The sequence below is a fragment of the Pseudonaja textilis genome, chromosome 1 (assembly GCF_049901715.1).
Source record: "Pseudonaja textilis isolate UNSWEBS1 chromosome 1, rPseTex1.2, whole genome shotgun sequence".
Taxonomy (NCBI): domain Eukaryota; kingdom Metazoa; phylum Chordata; class Lepidosauria; order Squamata; family Elapidae; genus Pseudonaja; species Pseudonaja textilis.
Genome location: NC_141990.1, coordinates 241,034,728 through 241,051,721, shown reverse-complemented (window position 1 = coordinate 241,051,721; position 16,994 = coordinate 241,034,728).

The following is a 16,994-nucleotide window of genomic DNA, read 5'->3' as shown; positions in this document are numbered from 1 at the left end:
GGAAAATCACCTCCCTAATTTCTTCCAGTAGCAGATTCACAGATTTCTTCCCACAAATAAAAAGAACCCTTCTATTCCCAGAAGGTTTCTTTGAATCAAGTCCTGTGTATTTTTCAAATGTATGTATTTCTCAGAATTTTCAGAACTTTCCGTCCATATGAAATGTTGATGTTAGCAGAAAGAAGTTGGACAACAAATTTATTTTTTAAATCACAATACAGCCTTGAAAAGAATTTCAGTATCTGCTAGTTTCAATGCTAATATTTACTATATGAATATAATCATACGTTAATTTTGCTACATAGCAATATATCATTAAATTTGAGAACTCAATTAGTCCCTTTTTTGCTTGCTTACTAGCATTCCAGATTTAAATATGGATGCATCATTTTAATGCCAAGGTACCTGATCATCTGTATCCATCGATTGTCCTTTTACTGCTAATGTATTTTTTTCTGACATACTCATACTTGCCAAAGAATCTAAAAGTGTGTTTTGAGACTGATCCAGGTCTTGTTCAGAATCGGAGCATAGATTATAGCAAGATAAATGTGCGTATGTATTAAATGTCACAGGAAAGAGTCTTTCTAGATAACATATCATTGTCTCTGTTTTTAGCCATACTATTTTTGGCCTTCTCATTAATGGATGACTACTAGATTCTCAATAATATCAACAATGACCAAACAGTGTTAGCCATTTAATAATATTTCCTGTTCTCTTTGTAATTTTCTCTTTGTAATTTAAAATTTCCAAGAAGGCTGTAATATATATATATATATATATATATATATATATTTTCTTAAGTTCACGTGCATTACATGTATGGTATTTGAGCTTTTGTTCAGTATTTTCCCACGTCATTGTAGTTGTGCTTTTAAAGTTGTAGCAACGTTTCGGCAGAATCTCATCTGCCATCGTCAGGCTTCTGTATTGTGTTTGTCTGTCTCACAGAAAGTCTGACTCACAGACAAACACAATACAGAAGCCTGACGATGGCAGATGAGATTCTGCCGAAACGTTGCTACAACTTTAAAAGCACAACTACAATGACGTGGGAAAATACCCGAACAAAGCTAAATACCATACATGTAAGTACCCGCGAAAACTTAAGAGAGAGAGAGAGAGACATTTTCTTGTGTTTTGTTTTTGAAACATCTAACTGAATTAGTCTTAGAATAAGTCTATTGAGACTGTGCACACAGGATGTTCACTTTTCATTCATCTTATGATTCCACTACAAATGAGATGGTCTGCAAATGGTGCAGCAGTCATAAAACTATGGCAGCATGCATATATAAATGGATAGAGCTACTTAATTACCTTCACATTATTATGATAAGATGCAAGATGATCTTAAGAATTATTCCTTGCTTGCACACTAACTTGTGCAAACAAAGGTATCAAGCAATATATATTGGGCAGCTGTTTTAACATAGATCCACTGTTTAAAAATATGGGGAGCTGTTCTGTAGATAATCTTTCATCACTGTTACTCTTCAATCAAGATATTTCTCCTGAGCTTCTGCCTTAGTACAGCTAAAGCCATTATAGCAAGCTTGCGTTGCTATGATTGCTAGCCTTGAATTCCATGGGCCATATAGTTATCATCACTGATATGCTTCTAATTACAATATATTAAGTGCTTTGCTGGAAAGGGGCTTCAGTAGAGTTGTTTGTGTGTCTCTACGTGTGTCTACGTCAATATCAATATAATGGGATGCAAAAACAGTTTAAAATACATTGCATCCTTATTAACTTATCAAATAAGAATTTGTGTTGGATATGTATTTACATTGTTAAGAACTATCATTAAATCAATGAAAGCACTGGAAACTATTTCTAATGAATGCATAACCAACATTTTTGGAGTTAGATCAATTTTTATAATTTGATTTCTTCAATCTATATTTGAAGAGAATATGCTACAGTATAGTTAACATACATTTATTTCTAGACCATTGAGTCTGTGTTTTAATAAGATAGTTTAGCTTCTGCAGTTGGATTGGCAACATCTGTTTAGCATTGTCTATGACATTATTGATAAAGTACAAGTGCTTGGAAATATTTTTTTCTTTTGTCTGTCATTACTCTGGTTAAATATTTATATTTGTATATATTTTAAAAAAAGAAAAATTATGTGTTTGCAAAGATGAACTGCACTATGTATATCTCTGGTTTAAAAGAAATATATATTTGTTAAAGTAACTATGCTATTGGTTTCATGAATTTATTACTTGTGTGTTTATTACTGTGCTGACAAAAATAAAATATAATAAACTTTTATTAAAGTACGTAAGACTGATTTTTAAATGCTTTCCAGGAGCCTCATCCACTGGGTTCACTCTTTTTATTCTATTATTCTATTTTGCTGACTTGGAAAGCCTCACCTTTGTCTGGCAAATATGGAACTCCTTTGTGAGGGGTGTGGCTCTGTAATTATAGATATGTAGGAACTTCCCATTCTATTGCAAAAGAAATGGCATCCTGCATAAAACTGAGGGAAAGATTTAAGAGGATTGTATTCCATTAGCTTGTGGAAAAAGAAAACAATATGACCAGGGATGGTATTCTACCAGTTCGTCCCACTTCGGCCGAACTGGTAGGTAGCTCCAGGGATCACCTGTGAGCGAAGTGGTTTGCTCTGATGATCAGCTGCTGGGTTCGCCCGCCTGCCCCGACTCTATACTGACCTGGTTTTGAAGCTTAGCTGCTTCGCGCAGCACAGCAGATTGCTGTGCATCAGCTGTTGAACACACAGAGAAAATGCAGGATTGCAGAAGGTCAGTATGAAACCCTCTGCACACACAAAGCACACACTTGGCACATATGCGCACGAAGCATGCATGTGCACATGAAGTGCACCCACCAAGCCATGCCCACAGAACTGGTGGTAAAAAAAGTTGAATCCCATCACTGAATATGACTATCAGAGCTGTTCAGTAAAAGGCAACATGGACAAAGCAAAGTAAGCCAAGCAAGGGCAGTTTCAATTAAATTCAAGTATAGTAATAAGAATAGGTAGCAAGGAAAAGGAATTACTACTCACACATTAATATTTTCCTCATGCGTTCACATTAAGAATTGACCGTTGCAGCTTTGTGAGATCATATTTGATTGTAGAATCACTGGCTATATATCCCCATTTTACTAGAATATTGCTTTTTTAATAGACCAAATAATATCTATTCATTAATTTATAGCCTGTCTAATGGAAATTAGAGTCTTTGTTCCCAGCTTACAGTAGTTTGGTGGAGAAGCTCAGTAAGGAAGTTACATGGAATCTAAAAGTACGACTCCTTGCTGCTGGCATGCAGATCCTCATTGGGTTTTTCCAATATGAAGATTGAAAGTACAGAATTCTTGCCAGTTTTTTACTTGTTGGAAGACATATTATGAATTAAGAAAACAGCCTTTTGATTTTAAGGAGTATTGCTCAGAAAATTTGCCTTAACTCTTATTTGTATAGAAGTGCACTTTAACAATGGCTTAATTGTTTTGGTGGTGTATTTTAAGTTGGTGCACAGTTATTGGAGTTATTGACATTTTCATTTTCTTTCCATATTTCAGTTTTAGTGATTTAGGGAGAAAAGATGATCATTGTGTCTCAGTTCCAAAAAGGAGAGTTTTAACACTGTTGTGCACTCTTGGTTTAGATTCTCTCTGCTGCAACTACGGTAATTGGATAACAAAATGATGAAATAAATTAGGTCAGCCTTCTGTGACACTGTGAATGCATAGAATATAACCACTGTAATCCACCAGCCAGCATGGCTGTTGATTATACTGGCAGGGGAGAATACCAGATGGGTAGCTGAATGAGCTGAACACAATATTGGAAATTAAGTTTGAAGTATTGACTCTTGCAATCTTTTATCCTATTGATCCCTACATGTATTAGGAGTAGCAATAGCAAACAAGGATCCCCTTTATTTTGATTTTGTTCTGCTTTCCCTGAATGCAGATTGAAAAATAAAATACCTCCATTCTTCTCGTTTCGTTTCTTGAGGCAGAAAGCTCAGGAATTCAGGCTGTTACAGCATGTGACTTTCTTTTCCTTACTATTCCCAGATGTTTTCAAGGGACTTCATTTAGTTTACAACCAGAACATTTGCTAACGATTGGCCTAAATGAATTAATTGCTGAATTTCTAGAATTCTAACTAGAATTACCTGAAAATTTCCCCCTATATATACAACTTGGCTCAGTTAATTTAGTTAATGGAGAAGAAAACAATATATATGAAGGACATTTCATCCAAGGTTTGGACATGCAATATTCTCTAACACAGAATTCACCTCTGTTTTTTTGTGCGGGGTGAGTGACACAGTTTTTCCCTTATTTTTTGCTGCCTCAGATCAAGAATATGTCTTGGAAAAATGAGAAAAAAATGTGGTGAGAGACGCAAATGCTTGTTTGTGTTGTGCCAAAATAAAAGTAAATGCCACCCAAATTAAACAATTCTGATTTGCTTATAGGCAGAGAATAGCCCACAAGATACAAGGTATTAAATTTGATGTTGATCCTAATTAGTCAAGTTGCATTGTAAATAGCTGTAAACTGACAAATATAGAAGCACTAAGGTTGATATCAGTTCGTAAGTAATAAAAAGACACCAAGCACAAAGAGCAGATTGGAGAATCTCACTTTTTAGTAAGACAACAACAAAAAATAACTGATGGGAGAGGAAACTACAAAAAGAAACAAAAGTGAGCATGCATATTTGGCATTGAATTGTCCTTGAATTTTGAGACATGAGAGCATGAGAGAAGATGCAGAATCTTGAAAACTTCACACAATTTTTTAAAGTCCTATTTTTTAAAAAATCATGCAATCATGCAGACAGGCTCAAATAACATCCTTGGCCCGATGCCTTCAAGAATGATTAAGTAGACAGTAAATTCTACAATATACACCTCCAGCATCTTACCTTTTTATTATTTCCAATCCACTGGGAAAAAATGGTGCAATGGGAGTATGGGACCCTGCCTGTCCATCAGTCAACAAGATAAGCCTTCAAAAACAGAATGCAAACAAATATGATGGTATGGTAGGAGAAATCAGACTTTTTTTAAAAAATGTGCCAACCAGGTACTGCAGAGAAGGAGAAAGACAAGTAAATTACCCCAATGCATCCCCACCATTGAGCAATAGGCAGCAGCTCATAGTTTTGGTGACTGCTCCATTTTTGGACACAGGACCCTGCTGCTATTAAGGAAGTCCAAAAGCCATGTTCTGCATGCTTTCCTACCTTGACTGAGCTTGCTAGGCATGTCTGTTGGCAGTGTGTCAAAAATGGCAAGATAGTGCTAGAACCATAGTTGCATAGTTGCAAGCCATTATCTTGACTTTTTTGATCTGGCCCTGCAGATGCTCCTGGAGCGGACGTGGTTTTGCGTGCTGCCTGCATCCGGCAGATACAGCTTTACTTGTTTTCGTGGTCTGGTTTCTGGCATGCCGGTTTCTAGCGCTTGGTGACCCCTGCTTTACATATATAAAACAAAACACTGTCCTAATGTGCTATTTGTAGCTTTAATTAAGGAAGCTAAAATTGAAGTCTTACGAATGCTTTCTTGGGGATAAGATACATTTATTTATTGTATAGTTGCCTTTCTGTGAGAGTTCAAGTGGTTTGTTACATGGATGTCTCACTATACCCAATTTCATCCCCCAGTAACAACCTTGTAAGGAGACAGTTTGAACAGAAAGAGCATAACTGGCACGTAGTCACCCAGTCAGACTTCCTTGACTGAGTGGGGACTTGAATTAGATCCAGATCCAATATTTAACGTTACAGTATCAAGTAAAGGATGCCTTGAAATTTCATTTATACTTGCCAGAAAGTAAGATTCCCCACTCCAAATTGGCTGAAAAGGGATGAAAAGAAAAACACTGCTGCCATGTGCTTTGGCTGGCCCAATTTGGCAGGGCTTAGGAAATGGATGCCCCATACCAAATTTCCTCTCCCACTTGCCCTTATTTTAAGTTTTGTGCCATTAATGACAGAATGGTTCTTATGGAAGACTGAAATGCAACAGAAAAACCATTCAGTGTATTTTATGCTTGGATTTCTTATTTAATACATTGAATATTAGATATGATATAATCTCTCAAATTAATGCCTGGAATTAAAATTAGATTCCTTTAGTCAGTATTTTATGTGCAGTTTCTTCAGCCTTTTGTGACGGATTCTTGCCAGAATTTTCTTTTATCTTTCATTTTATCACGTATTCCCTTTGCTTTATATATAACATAGACAATGGAGCTAAGATGTTTGACTATATCAAAACTACCGTATTTCCCCATGTATAAGCACCCCTTTGTATAAGCCACCCCCCAATTTTTGGACTGTGAAGTTTTGAAAAAATATTTTATTAGAGAAACAAGTTATGAAGAAAGAAAATTTACAAAGAAACAAAATTCGACGCCTAGATCTACAACTTCGTCATGATGCCGAAAGGTGTGGGCGACGCTAGCAATCTACGCATCGAACGAGAGTAGGAACGAAGCATTCAGGCCGATGCCTAGCGTATGCATTTCTATCGCACTGCACTCGTAATCGTATCATCACTTACATTTTTACAAAAATGTATAGCATACTGCTGGAAAACCAGTTTATTCCTACTTTATTATTTTATGCATTTTTCACGTATATAAAAGTGTACCTGTTTTGTATATGCCACCCCCTACTTTTTGGGCTTGAAAATTTTGGAAAAAAGGGGTGGCTTATACATGGGGAAATACAGTAGTTTATATGCTTGTCTTGTCTTCATTATTTTTTCAACTATTGTTCCTCTTTGTAATGTGTGCGTGTTTGGTGAGCTGGCCTTTCATCAACATGAAAGTCTTCTTGGCAATTTCAGAAATTGCTATTGCTATTTCAAAGACTACAAAAGGATGAAAGTCATTTTAAAACTGGAGGAAGAAGCCTCAATAACCTGTGTTATGCTGATGACATTAGTCTGATAGCTGAATATGGAAATGACCTATAAGCTCTAATAATGAAAGTCAAGAAATACAATGAAAAAAGTGAATTAAAATTGAATATAAAGGAAACTAAACAATAAGAGGTAATGAAACCAGTCTTAGAACTGACAATGAAAATATCGGAAGTGTGGATCTACCTTCTACAGTCAACTGTCAACAGTAATGTCCATTCAGGCTCAGCTTTCTATGAAGCCAGAATATCCTTCTGAAAATAAAACCTGAATTCATTTGCAATAGTGCAAAGAAATAAACTCTCCAAAGGAATTTGCCCATTGAGGAAAGAGCTGTTTTTATGTAGGAGCCTAATTATAAATAACAATGAAAGATGATTGCTTTATTAGCACATCTTTCCAAGAGGCTTAGTCTATCTCAAGAGAGCATTGTGACAACAGCAGGCAAGTGATCAATTCTGCCTTGTGATGTTATTATACAAATGCTGGCTCTTACACGCTTACATCTCGACAAGGGGAAAAAAAGGAATTCCTGCAGATTTTACTCAATTAGTTGTTGCTGACTATAGGGGGCAACACTCATCTCTGTTCCAAGGCCAAGTCAGTGCTGTTTGAAGACATGTCCACAGTCATGTGGCCATCATGGAACGCTGTTTCCTCTCCACTGAAGTGGTATCTATTTATCTACTCGCATTTATATGCTTATATTATGACAGACACAAGTATAAATGGTGGAGCTTACAGCATGAAAATGTCATGTGCATTGCATTTTGGTGTCAAGTTTAATGGGGGTGTGACAATAACTGGGAGACTGGAGAAAGAGTCACAGGCTAGGCAACTCTAATAAATAAAATCTGAGTCCAAGGGAGGAATGGGGATGGAGAAAATGTCTCAGCAGGGACCCTCCCCTAGTTCTTGGGAAAGGGAAGGCAAGGAGTAGGGAAGCACGTTCAGATGTGAAGAATTATGTTACCTTAAAACAAAGGTCACATGAGTATCCATTGTTTTCTTGTCTGGATTCCTTCAAAGGGCTGGCAGCTCTTAGTGGATGCCCACAATAATACCACTTTGAAAATCCTTTTTGCTCAGCTCTAGCATTGTCAGTAGAGATGCAATTTTTAGCTTGATTAAAGATCTAGCAACATTCCACCTGACTTCATGGAACAGAAAGGATTATTCAACTTTAAAAAGGTCTCTGTGTTAGAGTTAATTAATTTGGCATTTTCTATGTCAATTTCATTATGTTTTAATTATGATTGGGCACATGCTGAGTTCAAGAACTGCAACAGAGAAATCTGGGATTCTGTTGCTGCCTGCCTGCTGTTTTCTGCCTTGCAAAATAAACTTGTGTCATTTGCAAATATCCTGTTCCACATATTCCAGTAAGCATGGCATATTCACCAGTGAGCATTTGCATTTAAAAATAAAACTTGTTCAAAGCAGGCTTTGCAATTTATGGCTCAAATTGAGATGGAGCAGATATCAATACTCTTGTAATGTAACCCTGCTGGGGTACTTGGAAGTAAATGCCAAGTCCCATGAGTCATGTACTCATCACTGGGGAGAACACAGTCAAATTTGTATGCAACAGCATGAAAAGGCCAGGCAAGTCTGAATTTTGGCTAAAAGATTTTGGGTTAGGTTTTAAAAACAAACCTAGGCTATGGACCAGGAATATAGCAGTTTTTGATAAAGATAGTAAACATAGTAATCCAATTATATCTATTTCCAATCTAAGAGATTTGTTTTTGTATCAAATCTGTCTAAAATATTGAGATGATCTACCAACTCCCCAAATAGTAAGAAGTTGCAGGATCAATGGTATTTATTCCTTAGAAAATATGAAGTCTCCATCAACTCTTAGTCAAGTTCATTTCCTGGGGATTTTGCAGACACATCCTCTATGTAACTCAGACTAATATAGACTAATTAGCCCACGTGGTGCTTTAATCTAGTCTGTGGGGCTGGCCTGGAAATAGCAAAGGACTGGCCTGTGGCAGCCAAAATGGGGCATGTGTGGACTGCGTGAGGCCCTCCCGCATCCCATTTTCAGCCTGGATGGCCCCATGCAGTGCCCTGCCAGCCAAAATGGGACACAGGGGGTCTCCCCACACCCAATTTTGGCCGGCAGGGTGTTGCAGGACACATCTGTCCCATCTACTGTCTCCCCCCCCAGCCCACGGAGAACTACAATGGTAAACCAGCCCTTGAAGAAATCCAGTTTGATACCTCTGGTCTAATCTAAGCCCTGGTTCCCTTTCTATCTGTCTCTATTCCTCCAAGGCCATTTTAGCCTTTACTGCCAGAGAGGAAGACAAAGCAGATTTTTCATAAAATTATTATTCCTATTGATTTAGCCTTAACCTTGGAGCCCATCATTGGATCTCAGTCTCCCTTCTTTGCTTTTGCACCACCATTTTCTTTCTTTGCCTGTCTGCATGTCAACCATCCAGGCCAAGATCCCTCCCCTCCTTTGCTAGTCTCCTCTTTATGGTCTTTTTACCTCTGTTTTTGAATGGGGAAAAAAAACCCCTATAATCACTCCTATTGGCAGCATCAGGGTAGTAACCATGCCAGCCTCGTTTGGGAGGTGCTGAAAGAGGAATCCTGTGAGACCAGTGAATTTTAGATTGATTTACTTTCTTCCCATTTCAAGGAAGAAAGTGAGCTGTGTTGATGAAGTCTCTTTCTATTTTTCTAGCTTAAGGACAGAAGCACAGACAGGAAAGGGCATCATTGCACCAGATATCCCTGGTGTTTTCAAACATACGCATACTTAGCATTTGAAAGGATAATATAGCACCAGACTGTTTGAATAGCATGAAAATGCATCGGACTACTGAGGCGGGTATAGAAGGGTAATAAGTATCCCACATTGTACAAGCTTAAAATCTTGTCAGTTGTACTGATGTACTACGTTGAACATTAAATATAATTGAAAGAATTTAATAATAGGATCCTGCTGTACAATTCTACACAAAACTTTCATTAATTTCACAAATAGATTTTACAATAGTTTTTATACATTTGCATTTTTCATTAATATCAAAGTAAAAAATAATGGAAACATTTGAAAATAAATGGAAATTTGCCTGCAATTCCTGGGACTAACAGGTTTTAGGGTTACACGCTGTGCTGTGATAATGTTAGTTGCTTCATATTGGTGTAATGTGAAATAAATCTGATCAATTTTATAAATACCACATAATTAATGGTGCAATGTGTTTTGTGAAGTAAGCCAATTTAGTTCATTTAATACATTGCGGTTTAGTTTGTTCTATATGACTATATAAAACCAATTCATCCACGTGACTCCCTCAATTCACCTTTAACCACTTCCATTTAACACTTTAATAATGTTTGCGTGATGAGGCAGATGAAGCAGGTATTCAATTTCTATTTTTATGAGTTATACATCGCTTTTCCTGTAAAAAGTTTATCAATATGAGTTACAAATTGTTCCCAGACAGCCTGTCCTGTTGGCTGCTTGACTGTGCCAAATAAAATCCAGAATTGAATGTCATCATCTGCCTCTTCTCTGCCATAAAAGCTAGCATTAAAACTTATTTTAGGATTTACATCCCCTTCAAAAACATGTAGCTGGTTCTGGCTTCTACCCCTATACTCTATATTTGGTATATATGGGATATTACCTAGATATTTTATATGCTTTTACAGTCTTCATTTCTTTAGCCATAGACATATAAATTAACTGTATTTTAGTTTTTAAAAAACTCTGGTGAATGGCAGAAAAAACTCTCAAGTTGAACGCAGCTGTGAGATACAATGAAACTTGGAAGTTGAAAAGGGAGCTCTTTTCCTAATAGTTGTCATGGAAATGCAGAGAAAGTAGGGCATGCTTTGTTCAAACCTTGGGAGGGTCATGACATGATATCAATACAGTGTTACACATTTTGGAATTATACCTTGTTAGGGTTTATTAATCAAAAACATTGTGCAAACTGCTGTCATGGAAGAAGTTCTGATGTCTCTGAATTTAAGATGCTGGAGGAAATGAGAAGGAAGTTAATCCAGTGAAATTCCATGTCTGACTCACTGACCTCATGACTATACTGGAAAATTCACACCCAAATGCCAGCATATTAGCATTAAAATTACTTTGGAATAGTACATACAAAAATAATAAGGAAACATCTTTAGTTGTTAGCGTTCAGGGCAAAACGTTACATGGTAAGGCAGCGAAAAAACCCAGTAGATGGCCATTAAGTACATACGTGGCTCCTAGTTGGTGGAATGTGTACAGCAACATGTTGGCTTGCAAATTAGTCTCCAGATTAGATATGCTAGTTTCTACAGATCTGCAGAAGAGGCAGAAGATTTGGACAAAGCCCTTCTGGATTGGACTATACAACTTTCTGAATGGAAAGGCATAGATAATGGGTGATTTCTTTTTTTCAGTTTTGTTACATTATTGTAAATTTTAATAATTACGTTATTTCAAAAGTTATTGCACTATATTGATTGAAGACTGTTAATATTTTAAATTTTAGATTACGTAAGTATTGAAGATAGAAATAGTCTATGCATATTAGTTACAGTTTAGGGTATAAGTGTTAATTAGCATAAGATTATTTGGCATTTTCATTCAACAGTGAATATAAAAATTTTAAAAAACTGCATCAAAATATTTGTTCTACAATAGAGGTTTTAAATATCTTAAGAGTTAAGATTTCCATTATATTGATACTTAATGTTATAATTTCCTCCTTTGTGTGCATTTATTAATTTACAAGCTAATGGCTGCTTTTAACCACCCAGATTTCTGTTGAAAAACTACTCATCAAAACTATAAAGTCCTAAAACTCCTCACTGAGCTTCTTGTTTCGAAAGAAGAGACAAGTAGGACTGGCTGCCCTAGATCTGAGCCTAATTAATAGGAAATAGTTGGTTGAAGAAGTAAAAGCAGTGGGAACTTTTGAAAGGAAATTAGTTACCAATCATTTTGGGTTTCAGACTATTATAAAAAAGGAAAGGAGAGATGGATTTTCAACAAATTTAGAGACATTTAGTTTACTAAGCTTATGTAAGACCTCGGGTAGTCAGATCCTTGGGTTAATGCAAGTGTAAGGGAGTTAGAACGTCTGACAATTAAGATATTAAAAGAATAATCAGACCTTATTCCAATGCAGAAAAAATGGGGGGAATATAGCATTGCGTTGTTATTGTTTTTACTTCTCTTGATGCAAGGCCATAGTTCCAGATAAATCAATGGGCTTTTATGTTTTAACAGTATCTGTATAGGTCTAGAGGCCCATACAAAAATAATGATGCTCATGCTTTACATCATTCCAGTTCCTTTCCTGCGTCCCTCGAACCCATTTATCTAGTTCCCTTCTGGGAAAAAAAAAATCCTATGATAGATGGGGCAGGAAGCCTGGTGATTTCCAAGAAAGGGGCTTGCAGGCCCTGCTGGATCTTGCGCTTCATTCTCACTAACAGGAAATGGTCTAGTAATTAAGATGTTGGATAAGGGAGAAACCAGGTCTTAGTCCATTATCAGCCACAGAAATGCACATGATTGACTACTTCAGACTACTCGCTTTCTCTCAGCTCAATCTGTCCTTTCCTGTCTTCCAGGGAAAAATAAAGGGAAATTTCCATCTGTGTAAGATATCTTGAGTTCTTGAAAAAATAGTAAGAGAGAAATATCAATAATAACTGTTACCATAGCTCCGGCAGGTGAGGTGTAAAAATTCAACTATTTTCAACGAGAAAGCTTTTATATGCAATTTATATATAAAGATAGGAAAAGTCCTACTGAATCAAGCCAAAAGCCAATCTGATGCCCTACAGTCAGGCAGCATCTTCTCTTACTCTTGTTCTTGAGGAAATAGTATGCAAAAGAATCTCTGCCTCTGGACCTGGATGTCATTCCTAACCATCTTGATTTGTAACATTCAATATTCATATCCTCTCCATTATCTTTTTAAACTGTCCTCTCCTGGACCTGGCACCATTAAGCTTACTTGCGTAATGAGGAAGAGCAAGCATTTTTACTCTGAATATGTTATTTTAAATGGAGTTTGACGTGGGAGTGGGAAATAAACAAATATCAGAGACAGTTGGAAACAACACCAATATGGCTTTTTAAAGCACTATTTTGCACAGCCTTGGACAAATATACATCCCTGAGACATTTTCTCTCAAAGAAGAAATGCGAAACCCAGAGATCTATGCATTTATAGATCTCTGGGTTTCGCATTTCTTCTTTGAGAGAAAATGAGAAAAGAGATCTATACATTCAACTCAGCCACATTTTACTACCAACCCATGTAGTTAGCTTATGCTTCAGTGTGTTGTAAGAATCCAGACAATTCAATTAATTGTGGGGTGGAAATCCCACCAGAAAGCATGTTGTCTTTGCTTTGGTTAATCCTTTGAATTTCATAATTTTGGCTTTATTGATTTGGAGATGGGAAGGAAGGAAATTAGAATTCAGTCTCCTGAAGTGACTTTTTCCCCTACTGAGGGATTTTTTAAAAAAAGAAGCTCCCAAGAACATGATAGTACCTAATCTAATAAGCAATCTTTATAAGATACTTAGAAGAAAGATTTGTTAAATTTGAAGGGGATTCATTTCTGAAAGTGTTTTAAAAACATTTGATGAAAGAATTGTTGCACACTATCTAAGGAATAGTGAGGAGACAGCAAATTAATGTAGGGAGCAATGTGTGCAAAAATTTATTTTCACTAATAGTTTCCACATACAATTAGTTTTCACACACTTTTTAAAAAAAGTAATCCATGCATGCCTACTAAAATAAAAAGCTATTCAAATATACTTAGTTGTAGGTGACTAATACTTTTAGTAAAACAAAGCTGTTTTTATTTTTTTCCCTACATGGGAGATGTTATTTGCTTTTCAGATGATAAATTCAAAGAAAAATGTTACCTGTTCTTTTTCAGTTTCTTGGCATGAACATTATTTATATCAAAGCAAGACTGTCAACATACCTGAAAAGTGGACAGGTGGCTGAAAGATTGAGAGAGTGGGTTGCTATAATTTCCAACTACAGGAAATAATAAATGCAATTAATTGATTTAAAAATTGGTTGTGCCGCTTTCTCTTTGAAACACTTTTAGAAATGGGCACACATTTAATCACACTAGTAGGTAGTGAAATATAATCAGCAAGGCTACAGATTGTAAACCATTGCAAATTCTTAGCAACTGTTTTGGAATAAGCAAAATATATTTCAAATATATTCTTAGTTGAAGAATCCAAAGCTCCAGTGTTGGTGAAGCAAACAATTGAATGTTTCAGAGTTGAAACCAATAAAATACATGTTCTTGCACAGGAACATGAAGTTCAAGTGCAAAGCCCAAGAGAAGGTATCAACCTGCCTCCCACTCTCAACTCCATGTGTTCAGCTGCAATGGAACTACAAACATATGGTTCTGTTCATCAATAAATGGACCCTCTATCCAATCAGCCTCCATTTTGTCTCCAGTGCCTTTCTCCTGGTTTGGAACTGAACCAGATGGATATTTCTTCCCACACTACCTTTAGAGACCTAGTTTTGGCCATATAGTATTTGTAAATGTTTGAGCTGCTGGCAACACCTAGCCAACATTAGTTAATCAAGAAAGCTAAACTGGACTGGTTTGATAATGGTACTTATATGGGAGACCATCAGGAGCCATCAGGGTTTGGCTAGACTGAGAAATTAGAAACATCTCTGAAGAAGGCAATGGTAAATCAGTTCCTTATTCTTTCCCAGATAAATTATATATATGAATCCAGATTTGAGGCAACCTTTATTTTTCAGAAGATACAAAGATATAAAAAGCAAATGTTGTCATGTTGCTAACCAGAAGAAAAGCAAACCTAAATCCCAAATCATTCTAAAGGTATATTTTTAAGCAATCTGATTTAAAAATAGTGTTCAAGCATGTAATACTTTTTAATACTTTTTCCCCTTGATAAAATGCTTAATTAAAATCCAGGAGTGAAAAGCCATTTCTTTAGCCATTTCTACACTAGATTATCATCTTTGAAATGGCTCTTGGAGATTAATTGAGTCCCATTAAGCACATTGTTTTATATTATATCAAAAATTTGCTCAAATTTGCTGGAAAAAAGAAACTAGCAAGTAGAATTAGTTTTGAATTCCATTTGCCAAAGGGATATTGAGTGCCATTCCACAAAATATCCATATTTTATCCAGCTGTTAAAGTCAAGCCTTTTTCCATAATTAGTGACTTTAAAAAATGTATCAATTGGAGGAAAACAGAAAAATAAAAACTAAGCCAGGTGTGAGCAGCTGGTGGCTAATGAGCCATATGCAATCCTAGCCTGTCAGATTAATTTCAAAAGTCATTTGCGAGCAATCAGTACTGACCTTTAGTAACAATTATCTATTTCTTCCTGGCAACCTGCTACTTGGAAAAGAAAAATAAATACTGATAAAACAGAATATCTGTAGCTCAGGGTTGTATTCTGGGGTCCTTGGCACTCTCTGAGCTTTTTTTTTTTTTTTTTGCAGATGTTTCATTACCAAACTTGGTAACACCATCAGTGCTAAATGGAAGTGGGGTTTGTTCTTATTTTTATATTCTAATGCAGTCAAACTCCCATTGTCATGGTGGTGTCACGTGATATATTGCTACTTTTAACCCCTTTGCTAAACCGGGCGTGGACATGGCCAGCGTGTGATGCATCCGGAAGTTTGACAGCACTGTTCTAATGGTTTGTCCTGTTGGTGTTACTTGTCAATTTCTACATACCATTCAAAAGTGACAATTAAAAAGCCAAAAAAGAAACAAAAAAACCCAAATGCTTATTCACCAGCAATCAACACCCAGAGATTAATACCAAGGTTAACACTAGACCAACAACCAAGAAGTAAACAATACCCCTATCAAGCAACTACCATGCAGACAAACAAGCTAACAGTAAACAACAGCCTAAACAAGGAATCACAAGAATACTCCATCAACACTAACAAGGCAAGCCACAGTACAGGGGTCTTCAAACTTGACAACTTTAAGACTTGTGGACTTCAACTCCCAGAATTCCTCCTCCAGTCATGTTAGCTCAGGAATTCTGGGAGTTAAAGTCCACAAGTCTTAAACTTGGCAAGTTTGAAGACCCTTGCACAAGTTTATAAAACCCCATTCCTTACCAGCACTGATGATGTTACCTAATTTGGGTAATGAAATGTCTACAAGAAAATCATCAAGCTCAGAAAGCACCAAGGACCCAACAGAAAAATAAATATTAGATGACAAAGAGAGGTAAAGATGGGTCAAAAACGGTGGGGAAAAAAGATGAGAATATGAGTTAAAGATAGGGATAATAGTTTTACTTATGGACCTTATCTAATCTACTTTTTGTTTCATTCATGCCAACTGACATCCATCTCTTGCTGAGTACCTATTTGCTCCTCCAGGTCAGACAGGGCAGGTGTGCTCCACATTTCCTAGTACTCACCAGCCAACATTCCTTGGCTGACAGAACCTATACCATGCCCAACCTGCAGGATCAAATTGGATGAACAGAAACCACTGGGAGAAGATGATCTCTTGGGTCACCTGGTTCCACGCCATGAAGGGCTTTAAAAGTGCAACCAGCACCTTGATATATTTATTACTTATAATAATATTTATATCTATTGATAAACACTGAGATTGTGTGTAAGATGTACAATTGGATAAAGAAATTTGATAGACTGACCCGTGATGGAAAGCCATATTCCTCACCCAATACAGCTCATGCAAGCTGGCATGAAAACTATTATAGGTTGGTCAACAGGCCATACATTTGACTGTAATATTAATTCAATTATTTTTCAAGTGACCTATGGTAATAAAAATAAGCAGGAAATATTGTTTTCAGGAAAAAACAAATATTTTAGCTACCGGTATCTAGGATAACTAAAAGTTGGAATGTGATGTGCAAAGCAGCAAGTGTTATTTTTCTTTTTACATGAGATACATGATCTTGGATTTTTATTTTTTGGTAATATACCCCACTATATCCTTTTGGCAAAGAAGGTTTTGGGATCGATGGGTGGCTTCAATCAAGAAAGTGGT